The sequence below is a fragment of the Podarcis tiliguerta genome, assembly GCF_965153285.1.
Source record: "Podarcis tiliguerta genome assembly, chromosome: 9".
NCBI lineage: Eukaryota > Metazoa > Chordata > Lepidosauria > Squamata > Lacertidae > Podarcis > Podarcis tiliguerta.
In genome coordinates this window covers 6,667,090-6,690,713 of record NC_139542.1, presented here as the reverse complement: position 1 = coordinate 6,690,713, position 23,624 = coordinate 6,667,090, and the positions used below count along the sequence as shown (strand labels likewise).

Here is a 23,624-nt window from a genome sequence, read left to right as displayed (position 1 = left end):
CATGTGGAATATTGTGTTAGTTTTCCTGATTATAACTTAGTGCTTCTCTTCTGTTTTTTAACATTTCTTTCTCACTGCAGTCCTTGTTGCATTATGGAACTGTAGCTTTCTGACCAATTTATCAACATGCCCTACTAAATTTCATTCACACCAGTGTGTGTGGTGCGGCACAGCAATGAATGTCGCTGAACAATGTCCCTGCCCCTTTAACCTTTCCACACATGCATGCTTCTGTTCCTCCATGAAAATGGTAGGAAAGGACTTTAAACTGGCATACTGCCCCATATTTTATCACTTTACTTTTCTGGAACCAGTTAACACAGAAATTAGCACTAAACTTTCACCAGATTTTACTAGATTTCCAGAACTGGCTTTTACATCATGTGAAACCTCAAATATAATGCAGAAATTAACAGGGAAACATCAAGGAAACATCAGGGCCTTCTCAGTGGTTGCTCCCAGACTTTGGAACTCTCTTCCTAGACACGTTAGATGGACTCCCTCCTTGTTGTCCTTCCACTGGCAAGTGAAGACCTTTTTAGGTCAAGAGACGTTTGGAAAATGCCTGGAAAGGACAGTTGCTGAGATTTCTGTTGTTGTTATCCGTTTTTTTAAACAGAATTTTTTATATATTGTTCTAATATTTAATTGATTTTTAATTACTATCTTCTCTGTGTTTTTAGCTTTTTCCTCCTATTTTATCTGTAAGCCTCATTGAGTCCTGGTCTAGGAAAAAGGCAGGATATAAATAAATATAATATGATAAATATGTCCAGATAATCTCAGAAGCCAGAGAGATGGCTGGAAGGATGAGCTTGATCCACTATGGCAAACTGGACAGTTCCCCACAAAATCCAGCCTATCCTTAGCCAACTCCAACTTGCTTATCTTCTAAGTCACATCGAGTCCTGCGGGTCACCTTCCTCTTCCTTAGTGGCAGTGCTGCCCTTTTAGAACTCTGCTGGGAGGAGGAATTAGTTGTCTCTGGGAATTACCATAGTTGTCTCTGCCTGCCATTGACTCCGGCGCCACCTACTGGTGGGCTCCCTTAGATCCACCCTACCAGTCCCAGCAGCCACCAGGCACCACTGGATTGAGGAGAGAGTTTCTGCAAGGTGGAGGGAGGAGGGAATCTACAAAAGAGTAACAAACTACAAAATGCATTTTGCAAAAGAAGGGAAATTATTCAAATCTGCACCACTTATAGGCATCTCTGGATTGAATTTTCCATGCCTATAATTTCCCAGTTAGCATGAAATAGCCAACTCTTGGATTGTTTCCTCGGCTGACGCTATCCAGAAATTTCAGCTCCTATCAAGGTAAAAATTGCAGGCCAATTTTGCGATACACCCTTCCTAGCTATATCGAGTCAATTTGCAAACAGTGATTTCTCTGTATAACTGATCACTTACCCACCAGAAGTAACCTCTCCACTATTCTTCAAATTTGGAGTGCTGCTTCATATATGTAAATTCTACAAGTAAATTGGCATCTGTGACCAGGGGGCAGCTAGGCGATTTTTGACCTTAGACTCCGTAGTCTTACAGACCTCCCCGTTCTAGTCCCAGATAATGATGTGCTTCACTCTACTTGAAATGGCAAGCAACCCCACATTCCATTATTTATGCTGCTTCATTCCTCACAACAAAATTATGACAGCAGCAATAACAGCAATGACAATTCTGCTGATATATATATATTAACAGTGACATGGCACATGTACAGAGTTGCACAATTTAAACTTGCTTAACTCAATCTGGCACACTGGCATGACTGCAGGAATAAAATGAGGTTTTCTCCTGCTGAGCACATTTGCAACAACCATTTTGTCGTTGAAAAGGATAATGTATGTTTTAAGTGACAGTTATGAAGTGAAAATCTGTAACCATGAATAGAAAACATGGGTGATTGTAGGCACTGGCTGGCACTGAATTGCAATTTTGCAGGACTGAGGAAAAGGCACTTTGTGTATGCTTAGGCACACCAATCTTCTTCATTCACAAATTATATCCTCTCAACACTGAAGATGCATCCTGCAATGCCGTCATCAATCTGCATTGGGTTCATCAATTTCCCTAACACACATGATCCTTCTTTCCTACTCTGTGATCTATGCACATTTACCTGTGAATAAGTCCCAAGGAAGAATTCTGAGTAGACATGCATATAATTGCACTGTAACTCTCCTCTTATGATGCCAGAGGGCTCCCCCACCTACTGTGTTTTCTAGACAAACATTATTGCATCACGTTTCCTTGAACAAAATATGCTCTGTGGGTGCGGCCTTCAAGGAAACAGCTCTGAGCATGCTCAGAACAGATGTATGGTTCTGATAGCACGGGAAGTACCTCAGTCCTCCCCAGGCAATATAATCTCCCTGGATTACCCTCACTGCAACAGGAGGGAGTGGGAACCTGCACATCTGGAGCTGAAAAATTGGCAGTCATCCTTACATTCATATTTTACATGGGCTTCCTGTCTAGAGACACATGGGAGGGATCTCTTTGCAATTGCTATAACCCAGTCCACCTGGCTGGGTTTCCCCAGGCACTTTTATATTAGGATTGGCTGAGAGTTGCAGAGATATGAGGGAACAGAAGACGGACTCAAATGTATGCTGGAGCTCAAATGGGAGTAGAAAAGGTCTGTGCATCAGAAAAGAGTTGAGGCTTTGAGATTTCTTCTTTTTTTAGGGGGGGGGGTGGACAGCTTTAAAAAATTTGTGTGATATTCTCATTTGGAGGGCTGTGTCCCAATAGCCCTAGTGCAATAGTCTCCACTACACAGCATCCTTTGTGGTTTGTGGTACACACCTAACTGCTAACATTTGGTACGGGGGGTGGGGGGTGGAGAGAAGGAATCTGAGGGTTGATAACTTTGTTTTCATCTCTCCAGAAGCAACGAGGAATTATTTTGAACCATGCATTTTTATGACTCCCGCATCCAGTATTTTAATTGCTTCAAGGGAATTAAAACCACTTCCAAGTTAATATTAGTTCATGGGGTGGGGGATTAATTTAAATTGCTCTAAATTGGACTGTAAGTCCTTATCGTTCCCTCCTTCCATTAACTACCTAAATATAACAAGACACGTTCCATTCTGCATGTGCTTTTAGTGGATACTGTTTAGCATTCTCCATAATTCAAGGACGCGTGATGACATTTAACAGGGAGCAAGTTTCAAGCAAGGGGGGAAAAATCACTTTTGCACAATCGCACTGCAGAACTGATTATCCTGGATGGCTGAAAGGTCAGTTACTAAAAGTGGTGCCAAAAAGAGAAAGCGAGAGAGGAGTCGATTGAGTTTATTGATATCTTTGTTAGCCTCTGCATAGAGTAGATACAAAAATCAAGTTGAGAATATCACAGGCAATGGCTGGCTAGCATCAGATGCTCCCATCTCCAAGCCTTTGCAAGGATCCAGGAGTTAGGTGAAAAAGATGGATAGGGCCAAGTCTTTGCAAGTTCATGGGCAGACAGGGATGGAGGGCAATTTTGCCCACATTTTAAAGGGAAACTGGCCTAATCTGCAGGCCCCAGATACATATACACAGATAAGATAGTGCTTATCAAGTGGATTGCACACTTCTCAAACTTAATATTTTAGAGAGAAACAAACTATTTTATAAGGAAGTGCCTTAATAATGCATATATTAGGAACAAATGAAGCTGACTTATTAGATCACTGATCCATGCAGGGGGGCCAACTTGAATAAAATATTGGGGAGGGGGCAGAGTAGAATAGAATAGAATAGAATAGAATAGAATTTATTATTTATACCCCACCCGTCTGGCTGGGTTTCCCCAGCCACTCTGGGCGGCTTCCAACAAAGTATTAAAATGCAGTGGTCTGTTAAAAGCTTCCCTAAACAGGGCTGCCTTCAGATGTCTTCTGAAAGTCTGGTAGTTGTTCTTTGACATCTGGTGGGAGTGTTACACAGGGCGGGTGCCACTACTGAGAAGGCCCTCTGCCTGGTTCCCTGTAACTTGGCTTCTCTCAGTGAGGGAACCGCCAGAAGGCCCTCGGTGCTGAACTTCAGTGTCTGGGCAGAACGATGGGGGTGGAAGATGCTCCGAGGTAAGCCCCACCCCACATAGATTCATAGAATTGCAAAGTTGGAAGGGATTCCAAGGGTCATCTAGTCCAACCTCCTGCAATGCAGGAAACTCTGCTAAAGCATCAGAGAATCAGAGAATTGTAGTGTTGGAAAGGACCCTAAGGGTCATCTAGTCCAACCAGGAATCTCAGCTAAAGCATCCATGACAGATGGCCACCCAACCTTTGCTTATAAACCCCCAAGGTTTATAAGGTCAGTTACTAAAAGTGGTGCCAAAAAGAGAAAGCGGGAGAGGAGTCGATTGAGTTTACTGATATCTTTTTTAGCCTCTGCATAGAGTAGATACAAAAATCAAGTTGAGAATATCACAGGCGATGGCTGGCTAGCATCAGATGCTCCCATCTCCAAGCCTTTGCAAGGATCCAGGAGTTAGGTGACAAAGATGGATAGGGCCAAGTCTTTGCAAGTTCATGGGCAGACAGGAATGGCCACCCAACCTTTGCTTATAAACCCCCAAGGAAGGAGAGTCCACAATCACCCGAGGGAGACCATTCCACTGCTGAACAGCTCTTACTGTCAGCAAGTTCTTTCTGATGTTGAGTCGGAATCTCCTTCCTTGTAACTTGAAGTCATCGGTTCAAGTCCTACCCTCTAGAGCAGGAGAAAACAAGCTTGTTCTCTATTCCATGTGACAGCCCGTGAGTTTTTTGAAGATGGCTATAACCATTCACATGATGTGGCACTTGCACACAATATTTGGATAGCAATGCCCATCAACTTTGGGGGGACCCAGCCCCCTGCAATATTTTATTGGGGGGCTGAAGGGACCTCGGCCCCTAGTAGTTGGCACATATGAATCCATGGTACCTTGGGTTAAGAACTTAATTCATTCTGGAGGTCTGTTCTTAACCTGAAACTGTTCTTAACCTGAAGCACCACTTTAGCTAATGGGGCCTCTTGCTGCCGCTGCGCCACCGCCGCACGATTTCTGTTCTCATCCTGAAGCAAAGTTCTTAACCCGAGGTACTATTTCTGGGTTAGTGGAGTCTGTAACCTGAAGCGTATGTAACCTGAGGTACCACTGTAGCTCAGTATTGCCTAGACTAAGGGCTTGTCTAGAAAACACATATCTGAGCAGTTTCCCACTTGTTCCATACTTTCTAGGCGTGAGTCCAGCGGTTTTGCATTTGTCCCACAGCTTTCCCTGGAAAACATTCTTTACGACTGAATCAGAATGAACAGCAATGTGTGGAAAACCATTTGATCCATTTCAGCGGTAAATAGCAGGTTTTTCCAGGGGAAAATAGTGGGGCAAATGGGGGTGTGAACGAGCCCCATCAGACAGTTCTGTGGTTCTCTGAGTTTCCAGATAAGGGTCATTCCTAGCCCTGCTTGGAGATGCCAGGGATTGAACCAAGAACTTACTGCATGAAAAGTGGATGCCCTAGTGCTAAACTGTCTCTCTCCCACAATATTAGGGGATCATCCAGTTTAACTGCAATTGGGGGACAGGTTTTACACGCACAAAAAATTTGCAGAACACAATGTGGAATGGATTTATGATTGGACGCTGCTGCAGCTGGCATGGGATTGAAACAGGCAAATCCACTCCTGTGGGCAGGTGAATGATTAAAACCAGAGTAGCAGGCTTTGGACAAAGGGATATGACAGAACAAGGGAAGGGAAAACGGGGGGGGGGGGGGGTGTCATCAGGCATGACCACTTTAGGATTCTATGAATTTTCAAAATGGTGCATTGAGAAAGGAACTCACACTTCTCCTTCAGGATTTCTGGTTTAAGCCCTGTGTTGCCTGACAACAAAGGAAGAAGACTGTTGGTGGCTGACGCAGGTGGCTGGAGTTTGACTCAAGTCTTGTAGCAGTGGTGACTGGAAGCTGATTGCTGCCAAATGCAGCAACAGCAAACATCCCTTCCCAGGATGTCGTCTTCGTCCTAGATTTCAGGAGCCCAAGCTGGGAGTTTTCAAGTCTTGCTTAACTTCCACTCTTTGGAACTCATCTTTGGAAACCATCCACATGCAAATCCTCTGTGCCTTCAGGGATCTCCTGGGAATTCTCTGCTGACTGCCGGTACTTAAGTGGAGTGAATGTGGGAAAGTTCTGACCTCCTCTTTGGGAAGGTGTGAGAGAAAGAAAACCAGGGAATGTTGCTGCTTAGAAGCCTATCTAAGTGTCAGTCTACTTCTTTGGATTCTTCACCATAGATTTGCCCCTTAAAAATACTTATGATCTCTGTCATTAATAAGAAACTTGATTTCCTAATGCATATCCCGTGTTTCCCAGTTTGAAACTCCATGATTCCTAATGCATATCCCGTGTTTCCCAGTTTGAAACTCCATGATGTTATCTGAGCCTGGCTCCAGCTGGGGAGGGTGGGGTTAAAATAAATAAATAAATACATTATTATTATTATTATTATTATTATGTCTGTTCCAGATTCACGGAACAATATTTGGGTTCCAATCTATAGATTCATCTGGGAGTTTTGTACTGAGTTGCTTTTCTTAAAAGTGTGTGCCAAATGAAATCCTCTATCCATAACACTGCAATACATCTTGACACAAGATGCAAGGAATACCATCATCTGCAATGTCTTAAGGTAGAAGTGCTTGAGAAGCTGATTGTGGGTTCAGGGCAGCATACTTGGAAGAAGTGTATTACCTTGACCAGGTGTGGGGAAACTTTGGTCCTCCAGATGTTACTGAAATACAACTCCTATCATCCCCAGGAAGCATGGCAGGGATGATGGGATTTGTAGTTCAGCAATCTCTAGAAGGCCAAAGGTTTCCTGAACCTGATCTAGAACCATTTCAACCTGTTTGGGCACTGAAATGACCTTAGTCATCCTGATTGATGACCTGCCCTCTTAGATCTCTCAGTGGCTTCTGAAACCATTGAAGATGGTATCTCTTTGACTTGCCTCTGTGGACTGGGGGTTGAAGGTGCTTTGAAATGGGGGCTCCACTCCTATGTGCAGGGCTATTTCCAGAAGGTGGCAAAGGGGGACTTCTCCTTGGCCATATGACATTTATGCAATGTGGTTTCACAGGCCTCCATCCTGTCTCCATGTTGTTTATCATCTATATGAAGTCACTGGAAGGTATCATCAGAGGATTGGGAGTACAGTGTCATCATGATGCTGGTGATACCCAGCTCTGCCTTTCCAATTCATTGAATCAGAAGTGTTGGACTGGTGTCTAGAGGCAGGGATGGACTGGGTGGAGGTCCTGTGGATAGGCAGTTCTAATGCTTGGGAATTAGGTAAACTGCCTTTTCAGGATGGACTGCAATCCTGATGGAACAATAACATACTGTGGGAGTACACTTAAATTAATCTCAGCCTTTAGAAGCCCATATTGCCCCCCCCCCCGATGACTGATGAAACTATATTTGGGGCTCCATGCTGACCTTGTATCGTTTTGAGATATTGGGCAATGTAATTTGTCCTTCCATGGCATTCAATTGATTTCTTAGCTTATACATAATCATGGATTTCCATTCCCCCTTTTCAGTGCCAATGAACTTTCTCTTTTCCCACTTCCCCATTGATTTTGGAATCTCTTTCGACAGCTTCATCCAGCTGATGACTTCATCGCAGTCTTCCAACAACCTTTCAGTCAATGCAGTGGTTAACCAAAGCCTTGGGTTCTTATTGCTTTGTACATTCCGAAAGTTCATAATATTATCAGATTCAAACAATTGGGTAAAAGATTTAAAAAATATCTACAGGATATATATATATATATATATATGAGACTTGCGTGCTAGTAAATGTAATATGTGCTACAGAATTGATGTCATCCTGCCAGTGAAAGGGAAATGAATGTGACTCATAGCCAGAAAGCATTTACTAATTCTAGGGCTTTTATAAATAAAAAGAATTTATGGTATCAGATGCTTGGGGTGCAGCTTATTAAAATTTCCGGATGCTTCGCCTTTGTGAATTTACTGGTATACCAATCATCCTGCTGAAACCTATAAAAGGGTCTGAATTACGGGCAGAAAATGCAGTAAAGTATTCTGTTTCTTTGGCTAAGTTGCAAGGACTCTAAAATTGGTTCGTGTAGCGTTGACAGAGGGCTTCGTTTAGGCAATGTCAGCAGACATACAAAAAAGTCACAAAACTGCATATGAGACTTCTATGAAATTTCCATAGTAGATCTGTGGTTGAATTGTAGGAAGAAAAGAGTAGGGGGAAGCTTTTCTGAAATCCACAAGCCCCATCAGCTCACAATTTAAGACAAAGCCCACCCCTTCTCATATGTCATTTAGAATAGTGGTTCCATCAGGTTGGGCCTTGGGAGCAGAAGGCCAGTCCCCCCCAGCAGAATAAGAAGTGCCCCCCCAAAATACAATGGAACTGTCTTACCACATCTTTAAATAAGTAAGTGTCAGAAAATTCCAACGGAAATGGAAATGGGAGCAAAAATGGCTCATCTCTACTTATGCACTGTTATTGATGCTCTCCATTCACAAACAAGGTGTTATTGATTATGGTCTCCCACTTTTCCATTTGCATTTGCTTTACACTGAAATGAGTGGAGAGAAATAACATAACGACAATGGAATTTATGGGAGATGAATAATATATGTTTTGGCAGAAGACAAACTGCAGTGGAATGGAAACAGTGCTGCATGCGATGAATGCAAAGTGGAAGGGAAAACGATGCCTTCATGCATCCGTAGTCACTCCCATCATGTGAAACCTGAAGAAATTCTAGCCTTCCTCTGATGCTAGGTTAAAGTACTAACTAACTCGTGAGTGGGTGGGTGGGCGAATGTGGAAATAAGCACACTCCCTCTTCCCTCCCCCCAATTTCTGTCAACTTTCAACTTGTCTGTAGCAGGAAGCCTTTTGTATCTATGGTAGCACCTGGCACCTTTTAGGAATTAAGCAGGAGCCCCCAAATTAAGCAGTGGTCCTGATTGACAAGGTTTCGCATCCCTGTGTTGGAACCAGGGTTCATTATCATCATGTTTGTACAGGAGCAATTGTCAGGACATGAGTAGCATCTAACATGGTTTCGGCCACTCCACTACACACCCTGCTTGCTTTTGGAACCTCAGGAGTTCTGTGTCGCAATTGCCTTACTCTGAGCTAGGGTGGGCATATCTATAAATTTCAGTTTCTCATCTTCCCAATCTTAAATTCTGCTCTCTGCATGTCTGCTTACTAAAAACAAACAAACAAAAAAACCTCATGAACTCTCATCAGCACTGGGTGTGAATTTCTCCTGATATGTACTTTTGCATTTGCACTTTTGCAGTACATAATGCATTTTGTATATTATTTTGACTATGGTATTGATTTATATGCACCCTTTATGCTAATCTATGCACAGATTAGTTGGCTGGAGAACTGCATTGCAAAATGTGGAAAAGCGTAAATTTGAAAGGATAACTTACGTTTTGCTTCACCTATTGTTTCAGAAAATGTGAATTCGATAGATTTGCCTTTAAGTGCAAGCTGAATTGTATTTATTCCCCATCCTTACTCTGGGCCAAAACAATTAGCAGACAGCCTAGGTTGGCTCTTTTCTGAGATCAACGCAAACTGAGCTGCTTGTGCAAAGAAGCCTTCAAGATTCCTGGCTAACATTCCTATACACCCCAACCTCCTATCCCCGCTTTGAACTGAAAGGCCTCATGTGGCTGAATTAATTCACCATTGTTGTTTATTTTGATTTATGTGCGGAGATAATGGAGCACATGGCACAAGGCTCTCTTTCTCCTTAGCAATCTATTTAAAATAAAATAGGGTAGCAAAAAGGCACCGCACAAAGGATGCTATTGAAAGCAGATTGTGATTCTCACAAGAGCAGCGGGAGAGCAAATAAACACGTCTTCAGCCAAGAGCTGAAAACAATAATATGTTGTCAAAGTTAGTTTATCTAATCTGCAGCCAAGTCAGCTATGATGACAGAGTCAGGGAGAAGATTTCTCCCCCTCCACCTGGAGATTCTCTTCCTACCAAATTTGGATTTACAGAGGCACTGTTAAAATCACCACAACTCCATGGTTGTTTTTGTCAGAGGTCAGTGACGCTCAAATTAAGGGGATTAACCTCTCCCTGGAGGCATGGCTGGTTGCAGATGGGACATGATGTTATCCTTTGCTTCCTTGCATCTAGGATGTGGTGAGGTGGCCGTTGCATGGTGTGGCGATCACACAGGGCCCCCGGACATTTCACCATCTATTGATCCCTGTGCCACCACTTTATTTCTCGCTGCCACCACCCAGGCCCTACCTGGGACAACACTGAGTCCAGTCAGGGTTAAATTGGAACATAAACTTCTGTTTATTTATTGCAGTTTAACAAGCGTGTGGTTTCATAAACGGTATCGGTCAATTACAATCATGGGGTGCCTATCCAGACCTATAACTTCTGCTACCTGCTCTCACTCACTAAACCACCTCTCAGATATTTACTTGTCTTCCTAGCTCCTAACTGTTCCTGCCTCAGCTTATTTCGCTACGCCAACTCAACCTACCCACAGACTCTATCCCAATTCACTCCCACTCCAACCAACCTCCCAACGAACTCCTCCCTTCGCCCCTCCCAGAGCTGGTTTTATAGTCCCTCTGACTCCACCCCTCTGGGTTCTGATTGGATAACCTGTTTAACTATTTCACCTTCAGCACTCTATGTTAACGTCACACATGGTTTGTACCGATTACAGTGAGAAGCAGCTACCACACTTGGACACATACAACCTGGGAGTGACCAGGGAGTGTACACCTGTCCTTCAAATGGAGAGCATGTATTGAACTAGGTGGATCAATGATCTGATTTTAAATAAGTTTGATATTTCTGGGGGCTGTAGCTCAGTGACGGAGCAGACACTTTGTTTGCAGAAGGTCCCAGGTTCAGTCCCCGTCTTCTCCAACTAGGGTGAGGAATGCCCCCTATCTGAAGGTGCAGGGAGCCAGTGTGCTCCCAATCTGCGTAGGTAAAAGTAAAGGTAAAGGACCACTGGATGGTTAAGTCCAGTCAAAGGTGACAATGAGGTTGCAGCGCTCATCTCGCTTTCAGGCCGAGGGAGCCGGCGTTTGACCACAGACAGCTTTCCGGGTCATGTGGCCAGCATGACTAAACCGCTTCTTGTGCAACTGAACACCATGACAGAAACCAGAGCAGCACACGGAAACACCGTTTACCTTCCCGCTGCAGCGGTACCTATTTATCTATTTGCACTGGTGTGCTTTGAAACTGCTAGGTTGGCAGGAGCTGGGACAGAGCAACAGGAGCTCACTCCATTGTGCAGATTCAAACCACCAACCTTCTGATCAGCAAGCCCAAGAGGCTCAGTGGTTTAGACCACAGCACCACCCGGTCCGCGTAGACTGAGCTTGAAGGACCAAGGCATCTGACACAGAATGCGCCAATGGTTGTCATGAGCCTACAGTTACTAGCAAGGTCTGAAAATGCAAAACTACTGAATATAACTAGCATTCTAGTCAGGGCAACATAACAGAGGAACAGAAAACTGGACAGGTGATGGCATGGCGAGCAATGGATTGAGCTATAGCCCAGTCACATACTTCAATTGCCCTTGGTGGTATTTCTAGAATTCGAAAATGCATTTCTATGCATGACGATTATTGGGGACCTCTAAAAAAATAAGTTTTGCAATTTGAATTCGGTTACAGCGTTTGAGTAAGCTCTGTAAATAATTAAGGATATAAGGGTAAGAATAAGATCTGTTTACACAGATGTATATTATTAGTTTATTATTAATACGTTGATAACTTAAGGCAACAGGTTTATTAGAGTGAAAGGATGGGAAGTCAAACTATGTACCAAACTTATGATTTGAAGCCTCACATTTCTCTGTTTGAGTTTTATTTTGATAATTTTGATATATAGAAAATGATATGCCTTGGATGTATAGATGCAATTATGGCAAATAAAGCATTAAAAAAATCTATGCATGAGGAATGTGGACTGAATTTATTCATGTAGTATAAATTGGCTGTGTTTGTGCTCTTTTGTACACACTCTTGACTTGCAAAAAAATTACCTTTGCTTCAGCAAAATTCGCTGGCGAAATCCCTGAAGCTTTCAACCCTTCAATCTCCTGACCCCAAGCCATTTGCATTTAGCTACAACTTCATTCGGAATCTATTAATCCCTGATTTGGGCAATAATAAAAATGTCCACTCAGCGTGGTTTATTATTTCAAGCTGGAAGCTTAATCATGTGTACACAGTGCAGTCATTTGCCAAGGAAATGCAATTCTTGCCAGTCAGCTTCAGACCACTATTTGCACTTGCATGTCAACAAAGCTGGCAGTCCCTCTTTGTTATGCATTGATAGCAGATGCCTGCCCTGGCATTTCAATGGGTATTAATTTTGAGTTGATAGCATTTTGGAACTCTCCTCCTTTTCGCTTGGCTCGTCCTATCAAAGTTCTCTTTGCTTTTTTTGTAGAATAATAATATTTTTTTTGGCTTGAATAGGAACCTCCAAATATGCCTTGAAATTTCACTTCAGGAAAAATTTGGTGACAACTCAGCAAAGAAGGAGCTGGAATTATGGAGCGGGGGGAGCAGAAAAGGAGATTTGAACTCCATAAGCTAAATGGGAGGAATATCCAAAAGTTCAGAAACCATTCCTAATCATCTTACCTGACCTGAAACTGTTGTTGTTGTTGTTGTTGTTGTTGTTGTTGTTGTTGTTGTTATTCATGGAGGTTAAGGCTACCAATGGCTACAAGCCACAATGGCTAAAATATGTAATTAATTATGCAAATCATGTCACTTATGTAATTTTGCAACAGAGGGCAGTGAGATGGCTAATGTAGGTGTGGGTTGTGGTGTTTTTTTGTTTTTTTGTTTTGCAGAAGATGATATTCAGCAGAATGGATACAGTGTTACATGCAACAAATACGGTATAGAACAGAAGACAATGCTTTACTACATCCCTGTTAAAGACATCTTTCCACCTGAGCATGCAAAAGGGTCCCCCCCCCGCCCAATTCAGAGATACATTCCAGCCAGTTAAAAACACTAGCAGAGGGGAAGTGAAGGGTGTGGTTTGGGGAGAATCCTAACATCCAGGCAGTGAGATCTGGAGGGCCATATTTTGGATCCAGGCCTGAAGTTGCCTGCTCCACAAAATTGTGAGCATCCCTCACTCTTCCTGCTTCCCCTTAGGGAAGTTTCTTGACCTTGGGTGCAAACAAGTGAATGATGCCCAACTGATAGTGATTATGCAGACTCCCTTTATATATTCTCTGTGAGCCCTCCCACAGGTCATGTGACCTTAAAAGAGCCACCCCCAAACCCCACATATAATCACATGAATTGCAACACTGTAGAGGAGCTCATCCTGTACTAAGATTTCTCTTGGTTAGTTTGTTGGGATACTGCCAGGGAGACAAAGTCCATCATGACTCCACGTCGTCTCCGGACGTCCATCGATCTCTCGTAGACACGCAGTATCAGCAATTAGCGACATGAGCTCCAGAAATAGCTTGCCACATTCCAGAGCTGATGCACGCTCTATCAGCAGATAATGCACAGCGAAAGATGCACTCAGGAGAGTATTATTTACAAGTTTATTCAGTGTTGGTCAGAACAAAGAAAAACATGACTGCCTGCTTCAGTGTTCACGGCACAGAGAGAGAAACGAAAGCAAAGACACAACATAAACTTCCTGTGAACAGGAAATACGCAGACTCTGTGACTCAGAAAGCCTGCTCCCATTTAAGGTGGAACGGAAATATCCTAACAAGTTGAGGACTGCAAAATATCCCCAAACCTTCAAAAGCAGCTTCCAGGTTTTTGGTTTGTGTGTGTGTGTTTTGCAGTTCTGCCAGAGCTACAATTAGTGCCATAGACTTGAACAACAAACAGAAAATGCTTTTAGTTTTGCTGCAGTTGGCTTGTGGGGTGGGGTGTCCAAACCTCGTTCCCCCATCAAAGCTCACTGACTCCAACCAACAGAGAACTTTTCGCTGAGCTAAAGAGAGCTCCAATCTTCAGTCTTCCTCATGGACCACTAGAATTTCCTCTGGCAAATTGTTCCAACTCATTACATTCTATTCATGCCATGTCATACTGCCCTTTGGAATAAAAGGATACTGAGGACTAAGGTTTCTTGCAGCCCGCCTTAGACTAGACCAGAGAATACACACTCTTTATTGACTTGCAGCTATCTTAAAGTCTTCTTAAGGGGAACATTATATTGAGTGGTTGGATTTTAGCAGAGAGCTGTTGGATTTTTTGCCTAGTACTATCGATTATATTTTTTTATCAGAGTGGGACTTCTCTGCTCTTTCCCCCCTCTCAAAATGTGAAGAAAATGCTGGCAGCTGCAACGGCAGTAGACTGTTTCACACATTACATCAAACACATGTACAGTTAGTGTACCCCTGTACACAAATACTTGCACTGTACGCTCATAGTTATTCACAAGTGGCATTCCATGAATGTAACATCTGCCTACCCATGTGCACAATAATTCAGGGGGTGCCAGTGGGGTACAGAAATGAGCATCACAAAAAGCCACCACTTCCTGGTCCCCAGAGGATGCTAGAATATGGAATCATTCAAAAGTGGAGGTAGAAACTGTTAGAATTCCTGCTCCATGATTGCAGTCATGGGATTGTTGTCTTTCACATGACGGTATATGTTTTGACTCCACAGAGTGGGAAGTGACGGAGACAGGATGTTTGTGTTACTGTGTTCCATGAAGTGGGACTATTGTCCTTTGTTTTTTTCTCTTTGCTGTCTGATGCTAGAGAGGGAGGAAGCCATGTTGCAGTGTTCCATGTGTGTTTATATGTAAATAAAGTAGATTAGCCAAAATGCTGAGTTGCTGAGCTCTGTCATGTGAACTGCACAGACTCTGCAGATCCCTAAGTGTGCCGGTGTTGGTTGGTATCGGTCGCTGTGATGTTCGGGCAGAAGAAAGCTTTTGAAGCTCCCGGACAATTGGCCAGGATAGAGGGAACATGCCAGTCGGGCATGTGTCTCTGCCAGGGTCCTACTCGAGTGTAGGACAAGCTCCTGACAGAAATCCCATTAGCGATGGGAGAAGTGTTTCCTCCTATATGCATAGGAATGTAAGATGTCGTCACACTCTGTATTTAGTGTAGCCGTCTATTCGCAGCATGTGGAACCGTCCTGGCAAGCTGTTCAACAGACTGGGGAACAGGAGGTGTGAAGCACCTGCCCCTATCCATCAAACATACCCACAGTGAGGTTTAATGGAAGGATGGGGGGGGGGCTTTCACCCTCTGGGTTAGCAAGCCGCCAGGAGAAGAGCCTGCCCCACCCTTAAAAATGCCTGCAATGGAGAGAGGCAAGCTGTTCTGTGAAGCGCTCCCCTCTATTAAACCTTATTACAGGTGCGGTTGGCAAGCTGATGGGTGGATAGAAGCTCGCATCCAACCCCTGCCATCTCCTTCAAATTCCCACTGATCTTTGAAAGCTCTTTTTAGGTATCCTCTGGAAAGGATGCTTTTCAATGGCAGTTTGAAAACCCCACGGTTCACTCTGAAGTCCCAACAATTGGGGCTTCAAAGGGAAGCATTGTCTGGTGTCACTGTGATGTCAGGTGATTGACAGGTGGACAGGAGGAGCTGTTGGGTTGGCTGTGGATGGAAGGAGATGTAGGGGTTTGAGTTAGTTGTAAAATGTGGGGAGTCTAGGGTTGCCATATGTCTGGAATTTCCCGGATGGCAGCAGCACCTGGGCATAAATCGTTTAAAATATCTGGGGAAATTTGGATGTATGGCAGTGTCCCTTTGCCTGTTATCCATAAAAATAGCTCAATTGTTATGCCGGAATCCCTAGTACATACCTATACACATGAATTTTCACATGATGGCTGAGCTTTGAAGCCAAGCATTTTCTTCTAAACTACACTTTCCAGTACTCTACACCGGAGCTTTATTTCACCAGGGGCTTTTTTCGGCCAAGACAAGTTTAATTGACTTACCAGCACAAACAGGATTAATTCATTTGCCAAGTCCCTCAGACAGCAGGAAGCCTCCGTTCATCAGGAGGTGTAGAGAAAACCACCAGTTTTAAAAGCAGGAACAAAGCTTTCGAAAGACAATGGAAATGGATTGCTCCCTAGTTGCTTAGAAAGAGCACCTGAACTGGAGCTGAAATGAATGGGCCATCCCACATTTCACTTAAAACGCCCCCCTTCCAAATGTTCCAGGTTCTCCCCTCTCATGTGAAAAGAAGTGCTTAAACAGCCTTAGTGCTTTGTAGGTACTATTAAAATGATCTACTTTTCTGATTCAGAATTCAGATCTTTTGATCTCACGGGTCCTTGTTAATTTGTGCTGCATATGCAGGATTATTGTGGGGCAGGCTGGTTTTAAGGATGTTGAGGGAGGAAGGGAGGGGAAAGCTTTTTAGATCAAGGTCCAAATTTCCTCATGGGGAACTCCAGATGCTAATGATGGATGGAACCATTGGTATATGTGGTCAGAGTGATAGATGCATAGCTGTCAATGTTTCCCTTTTTTAAAGGGAAATTCCCTTATTTTGAATAGGATTCCTCACAAGAAAAGGGAAAAGTTGACAGCTATGGATAGATGTGATAGTTCAAGAGGCTTCATGCGATTTCTTCTTCTTCTTCTTCTTCTTCTTCTTCTTCTTCTTCTTCTTTTTCTTTTTCTTCTTCTTCTTCTTCTTCTTCTTCTTGTTCTTCTTCTTCTTCTTCGGCAATCACTCGTAGTCGAGTAAGATTGTCTTCCATAAACACGGTATTAACAGCAGGTTCGTAAGTGACTGTGGAAGCCAATTCTGGATCCACACGTCCTTCCACAGTGGGGACATAGGTTTCCAGGCAGGAGTTGATCATGGTGAGGGTTTCCACCATTTGCCAATCGCCATGGGACTTTGGGGGTTTGGAATGGGTTTTTGGAAGACGCCTGTGCGTGGATTTCTTTTATGTGTGTAGATCAGTGCACACTGACCAACGCACAGTCTTCGCAGTAAGGCTCTATTCCAATGGCCTGAGTATCACAATGACCGGTAGATTCTTATCTGCTGCAGCCTTCATCTTCCTTCACAGCCATTGTAACATACCGCTTGTTATCATCCGCCTCTTCTACCGTTGAGGACTTCTTGGATCATTCTTTGTCTAGCTCTTCCCCTTTGACCTTACTGCCTTGGGTGACCCTGCTGGGAGTACGAGATTCCCGATGCCTTCGCTCACAAGGGTCATCGGAATGTGCAAGCCCACTCACCATGACAAGGTGATGATCCAGCGAGTGAGATGTGATACAGTGGACCCTCTAGTTATGTACCACTCTGGATACATAACTTTCGGGTTATGAACGCAGCAAACCCGGAAGTGTATACTTCCGGGTTTCACCGTGCGTGCATGCGCAGACGTGTTCTAAGCGCCGCACGTGTGCGCAGAAGCGCTCAATCATGCCGCGCACGTGCGCAGAAGCAGTGCCTCTGCCTGCGGACTTTTTGGGTTGTGGACGGACCCCCGGAACAAATTTAATTTGTATCTGGGGGGTCCACTGTATATTATTACCACACGCACAGAGCGAGAGGGGGAGAGAGAGAGAGAGAGAGAGAGAGAGAAATTTGCTTAAGGGTGGATATTGCCCTTGAGCCACTCTTGCTATACCCATTTACACATGAGCAACTCCCATTTAACACAGTGAGATTTACTTCTCAGCAGATAGACATGCACAAGATTGTGCTGTCAGCTGCCTTAACAGGAGTTTGATACATTTTGTCCGCAGTGAAAAAAGCACAACAGTGAGAGCCAATTAATCCATCAACACCCTTGGCTGTGATCTCAGTGCTATTTTGATCAGCACAAAAAAAGAAAAAGAAGTACTCATTAATTTGTAATTAACCATATATTTACAGCATTTGCAGAAAAAGCTCTTCATTCTCTCCAAATGACATTTCAGATGCACCTGATTATCTGAAAGTGCTATCCTAAGCCACGTTTTAATGAGAGGAGTTGGCAAGGTTAAGTGCTGAGCTGATGGATTTTTATTTATTTTATTTTTTGGCTGTTTGAGATAAATTCCTGGTTTGCTGTTTTTCTAATTAGGAGACTTCTCTTAAATGGGGTTAAGGGAGTGGGGCTGAGGAGGGGGACCTGGCTCAGGGTTCATACAGCCATCCTATTATTTTTATTTGTTAAAAATCAGCTGTCACCATAGTTTAAAAACATCAAATCAGTTTACAATGATATCTGTATACATAATAGAAATGCATCAAATTTAAAATCAGAGACCATCAACTAACTATTATGAAAAGATTTGTTCTTGATTGCTTGGCAGAATAGAAACTTTTATTGGGCATTAATCTTGATTTACTTGCACACAGTATCCACGGAGGTTAGATTATATCAGGTCTTTATTGAGCACTTGTTCTGATTTGTTTGCAGGCCATTTATAAGTCTTCTCCTCAATCACTCTGTATTTTTCAGTGAACTTCCTCATTACTTTCCCAAAAGGTCTGCCTCTTTGTAAAAGTGGATTATAAGCCTTATTAATCATTTCTTCATGTCACACTTGCGAATGTATTCCCCCTTTACTTTTCTATTGCTCTACAAAGTCTGATTCTTTTTAAATGTGGGGTTTTCTTTGTGTGCTTCAATCCACTTCAATTGTGCAAACCAGAATTTCCCAGAATGCACTTGAATCTCTCCCACAAAATGCAGTGGTACCTCTGGATACGAACAGGATCCATTCCGAAGCCCCATTCGCATCCTGAAGCGAATGCGATTCGCTGCTTCTGCGCATGCACGTGACGTCATTTTGACCGTCTGCGCATGCGCGAGTGGCGAAACCCAGAAGTAACGTGTTCCGTTACTTCCGGGTCGCCGTGGAGTGCAACCTGAAAACGCTGAACCTGAAGCAACTTCAACCCGAGGTGTGAATGTACTGACAGTCTGGAGCCACCGTTAGCAAATGATGGAGGCAATTTCTCAGCAAACTTTGTTCCCTGCACCCAGATCGTGCCACTTATGCTGTTGCTATCCCCCGCAAAGCCATGCACAATAAACGTTTGAGAAAAATATCCATTTGTTTTCCAACGAAACCTAACTTCTTTCACCCCGGCCCTGCCAAATCACAGTGTCAACAACACTAAGCCAGCGTGCCTAAAGGTTTGCAGGCCTGTGCTTATATAAAGGGGGTGGGGAGGAATTCCTGGGAGATCTGAGACAAATTGGAGAAGGCATTTAGAGGACAAGAAGATTGCAAGATAGCACAGTGGGTGAAATTATCCAGCTATGCCCCCCCCCCCATCCCTGCTCTATCACGACTAAAATTTCTTGAAATGTGAAGTTTGTTTTTCACCATTTTTGTGGGATGCTTTGCTCTGGAGCGCCCAGTGTGACTGTTGAAGCTTTTCCTAGAATCCTCTAATTGTAGAGTTGGAAGGGACCCCAAGGGTCATCTAGACCAACCCTCTCCAAGGCAGGCAACACAACGAAAGAATCCCTGACAGCTCCTAGGAGAGAGCTGAGTGCAGGGTGGGAACCAAAGGTGGACAAAGCGCCTTAGAAGGAGCAAGACATGTTGTCCACCAGAAGTACTGCCCCTCTCCAGACACCCCAAGCGAAGAGGCCATTATAATCCAATGCTTTCGTATGTGTTGCTTATTCTTTTGTATGTGTTTGTTGAAGTTGTAGCTTGTTAAAACTTTACAATCATTTGAAGTTGTCTGAGCCGCCACTATCCGGTTCAGATGGGAAGGGGAGCACTCCTACAGGCTACAGGAACACACCTTTAAGCAACGTGGTGGAATACCTGCTGAAGGGTGCTGAGGCCACATTTTAAAGTATCTCACATAGGCATAAATTCCTTCAATATGGTGATGGTCGCTAGGTTAGGTAAAGGGACCCCTGACCATTAGGTCCAGTCGTGGCCAACTCTGGGGTTGTGGCGCTCATCTCGCTTTATTGGCCGAGGGAGCCGGCGTACAGCTTCCGGGTCATGTGGCCAGCAGGACTAAGGCGCTTCTGGCGAACCAGAGCAGTGCATGGAAACGCCGTTTACCTTCCCGCCAGAGCGGTACCTATTTATCTACTTGCACTTTTTGGTGTGCTTTCGAACTGCTAGGTTGGCAGGAGCAGGGACCGAGCAACGGGACCTCACCCCGTCACAGGGATTTGAACCGCCCACCTTCTGATCGGCAAGTATACATTAGAAGTTCACAATTAAATTCTGATAATTTTTCATGAGGACTTTGAAAAAATCAGAAACTGATGTGGACAATGTGGAGAACTGAACTCGAGGTTGGAAAAATGAGGAAGAGAGAAACCGAAGTTGAAAGATTCTCCCATCCCTACCTGAGACCCACTTCTGACCCCAAGGCTCTGTGGCCCTCACCTAGCAGAAGCACAACCAATATATATTGGGGAAGAAAGTGCTCATTTTGCTTTTGAACGTAAATAAAGCAGAAGTAAGGAATCATCATTATGAAAAATACAAGACTCCCTCAATTACGATAGAGCTTAATCGTAATTGATTTTGCTCAGTGTGTAATGTAAGCTTTTGAAAGCACCAGAGTTAATGCCCCATGACAATTTCTGCTTTTAGTTTGTGGAAAGAGTTACATTTCATTTGAGGCAAAGAAATTGAGACAAAAGTACTGGACTAGAATTGCCAAAAAGGAGGGTCCCTGGTGTTATTCTTGCACACAGATTTGAAGGAGGAGAGAATTAAGAGGCTATCCAGCACCAACATCGGCACCTCACATGTTGGGGCAAATGCAGGGGCCCAGAGAGCCCACTCCAAATGGTGCCAACTGCCGGCATCACCTAAACCCCCCGCCCCAAATAATTGGGTGGCGTCACTTACTCTAGTGCTGATAAGAAAAGTGCTTAGCAAAGTGCCTGCAGCAGCCACCATGTTTTTTATTTTCCCAGAAATCCTCTGTAACATGCTCCAGAGGCATTCTGGGAAAATGAAGATGGTAGCCACCACTGCAAGATCAGTCTACATCCCAATCCCAAAGAAGGGCAGTGCCAAAGAATGCTCCAACTACCACACAATTGCACTCATTTCACACACTAGCAAGGTTATGCTTAAAATTCTACAAGGAAGGCTCAGGCAGTATGTGGACCGAGAACTCCCAGAAGTGCAAGCTGGATTTAGAAGAGGCAGAGGAACCAGAGACCAAATTGCAAACATGCACTGGATTATGGAGAAAGCTAGAGAGTTCCAGAAAGACATCTACTTCTGCTTCATTGACTATGCAAAAGCCTTTGACTGTGTCGACCACAGCAAACTATGGCAAGTTCTTAAAGAAATGGAAGTGCCTGATCACCTCATCTGACTCCTGAGAAATCTCTATGTGGGACAAGAAGCTACAGTTAGAACTGGACATGGAACAACTGATTGGTTCAAAATTGGGAAAGGAGTACGACAAGGCTGTATATTGTTTCCCTGCTTATTTAACTTATATGCAGAATTCATCATGCGAAAGGCTGGGCTGGATGAATCCCTAGCCGGAATTAAGATTGCCGGAAGAAATATCAACAACCTCAGATATGCAGATGACACAACCTTGATGGCAGAAAGTAAGGAGGAATTAAAGAACCTTTTATTGAGGGTGAAAGAGAAGAGCGCAAAATATGGTCTGAAGCTTAACATCAAAAAAACAAAGATAATGGCCACTGGTCCCATCACCTCCTGGCAAATAGAAGGGGAAGAAATGGAGGGAGTGAGAGATTTTACTTTCTTGGGCTCCATGATCACTGCAGATGGTGACAGCAGCCACGAAATTAAAAGACGCCTGCTTCTTGGGAGAAAAGCAATGACAAACCTAGACAGCATCTTAAAAAGTAGAGACATCACCTTACCAACAAAGGTCTGTATAGTAAAAGCTATGGTTTTCCCAGTAGTGATGTATGGAAGTGGACCATAAAGCTGGACCATAAAGAAGGCTGATCGCCAAAGAATTGATGCTTTTGAATTATGGTGCTGGAGGAGACTCTTAAGAGTCCCATGGGCTGCAAGAAGATCAAACCTATCCATTCTGAAGGAAATCAGCCCTGAGTGCTCACTGGAAGGACAGATCCTGAAGCTGAGGCTCCAAGACTTTGGCCACCTCATGAGAAGAGAAGACTCCCTGGAAAAGACCCTGATTTTGGGAAAGATGGTGGGCACAAGGAGAAGGAGACGACAGAGGACAAGATGGTTGGATAGTGTTCTCGAAGCTACCAGCATGAGTTTGACCAAACTGTGGGAGGCAGTGGAAGACAGGAGTGCCTGGCGTGCTCTGGTCCATGGGGTCACGAAGAGACATACACGACTAAATGACTAAACAACAACAACAACAGCCACCACTGCAAGCACTCTCACTGCCACCATACAGCCGTGCTCTGCTGTCCATCTGTATCTGCTCTGCTTGTAAAATTACTGGGGAATTTAAGGACAAAGGAAGAGCCTTGCATTTAATCCAGCATGCTGTCAACACAGTTGCCAGACAGACATATGAGGAGCCCACAAGCAGGATATGAGTTCAACTGATACTTAGAGGAATACAGCTTCTGATACTGGGTCATATTGGGTCATGGGCTGCACTCAATGAATATAAGAGAATTGGGTCATAGGGCACCCCATATACATGGAAGATTATATAGTATGTGGTGGAGTTAGTAGATCAGGGATAGGGAACATGTGGCCCTCCAGATGTTGCCAGCCTCCAATTCCCATTATGCCTCATCATTCACGATGCTAGTGGCTAAGGCTGATGGGAGGTGTAGTCCAACAATGTCTAGAGCAGGGTTTCCTGAACTTGGGTCTCCAGCTGTTTTTGGACTGCCATCCTCCCTGGTCATTGGTCCTGCTAGCTAGGGATGATGGGAGTTGTAGTCCAAAAAGAGCTAGAGACCCTAGTTCAGGAAACCCTGGTCTACAGCGCCACTGCTTCCTCACTTCTGTACTAGATGTAAGCAAAACCCTTTGCAAAACAACTCTGCTCTCCAGCAAGTCCATTAGAGTTGCAGGCAGGAAGATGAAATGGCCCCTAATAAATAACTTAGTAAATCAAAAAGCCAGAGTCGGCAACTGGGTATTTCTGTTACTTGCCACATCAAAGCAGAAAGTAAGTGGGTTTCTAGCATTAAAAAAGGAAAGAAATTCATTGCCCTGCCATTTCCTGCAGAGGGAGCATTTGACTTGCTTTGCCATTGTCTGAGAGTCCAAGTGTGGGGAAAATCTCAGTCCACAGGCAACTCTTAAGACTGAACAATGAATTAAATTGCAGGCTACAGATGGGAGAGAATTTTGGCCCAGCTCACATTTAAAACCGAACCCACCTAGCCCACACCTTCTGAAAGAATATGCATATCAAAAGTCATCCTTCGAAATTTGCACATCTCTGAATTTTGCAGAGAAGCTTTCCATCCCAGCAATGTGTACAACTGCACACGTTGTATTAAAGTGTGCATAAACTTGCATGCATTCGTGAAAATAGCACACAAAATATGCATTGCAGCTTTCAGAGGAAAGGTGTGAATTAGATAAATTCACTTTTCAATCTTATTTATTTCATTTATTTATTGCATTTGTCTCACACCCTTTTCTCCAGG

The 23,624-nt window shown here is 43.8% G+C and overlaps 1 long non-coding RNA gene across 1 annotated transcript; it reads right to left on the bottom strand.

The window, feature by feature from the left end:
* Window positions 1-10,352: 10,352 nt before the first annotated feature.
* On the bottom strand, window positions 10,353-10,721 carry LOC310657800. The gene is made up of 2 exons (XR_014501949.1): window positions 10,666-10,721; window positions 10,353-10,608 (listed from the first exon to the last, which is right to left on the bottom strand). It is a non-coding gene; the product is annotated as an uncharacterized lncRNA (long non-coding RNA).
* Window positions 10,722-23,624: the final 12,903 nt, after the last annotated feature.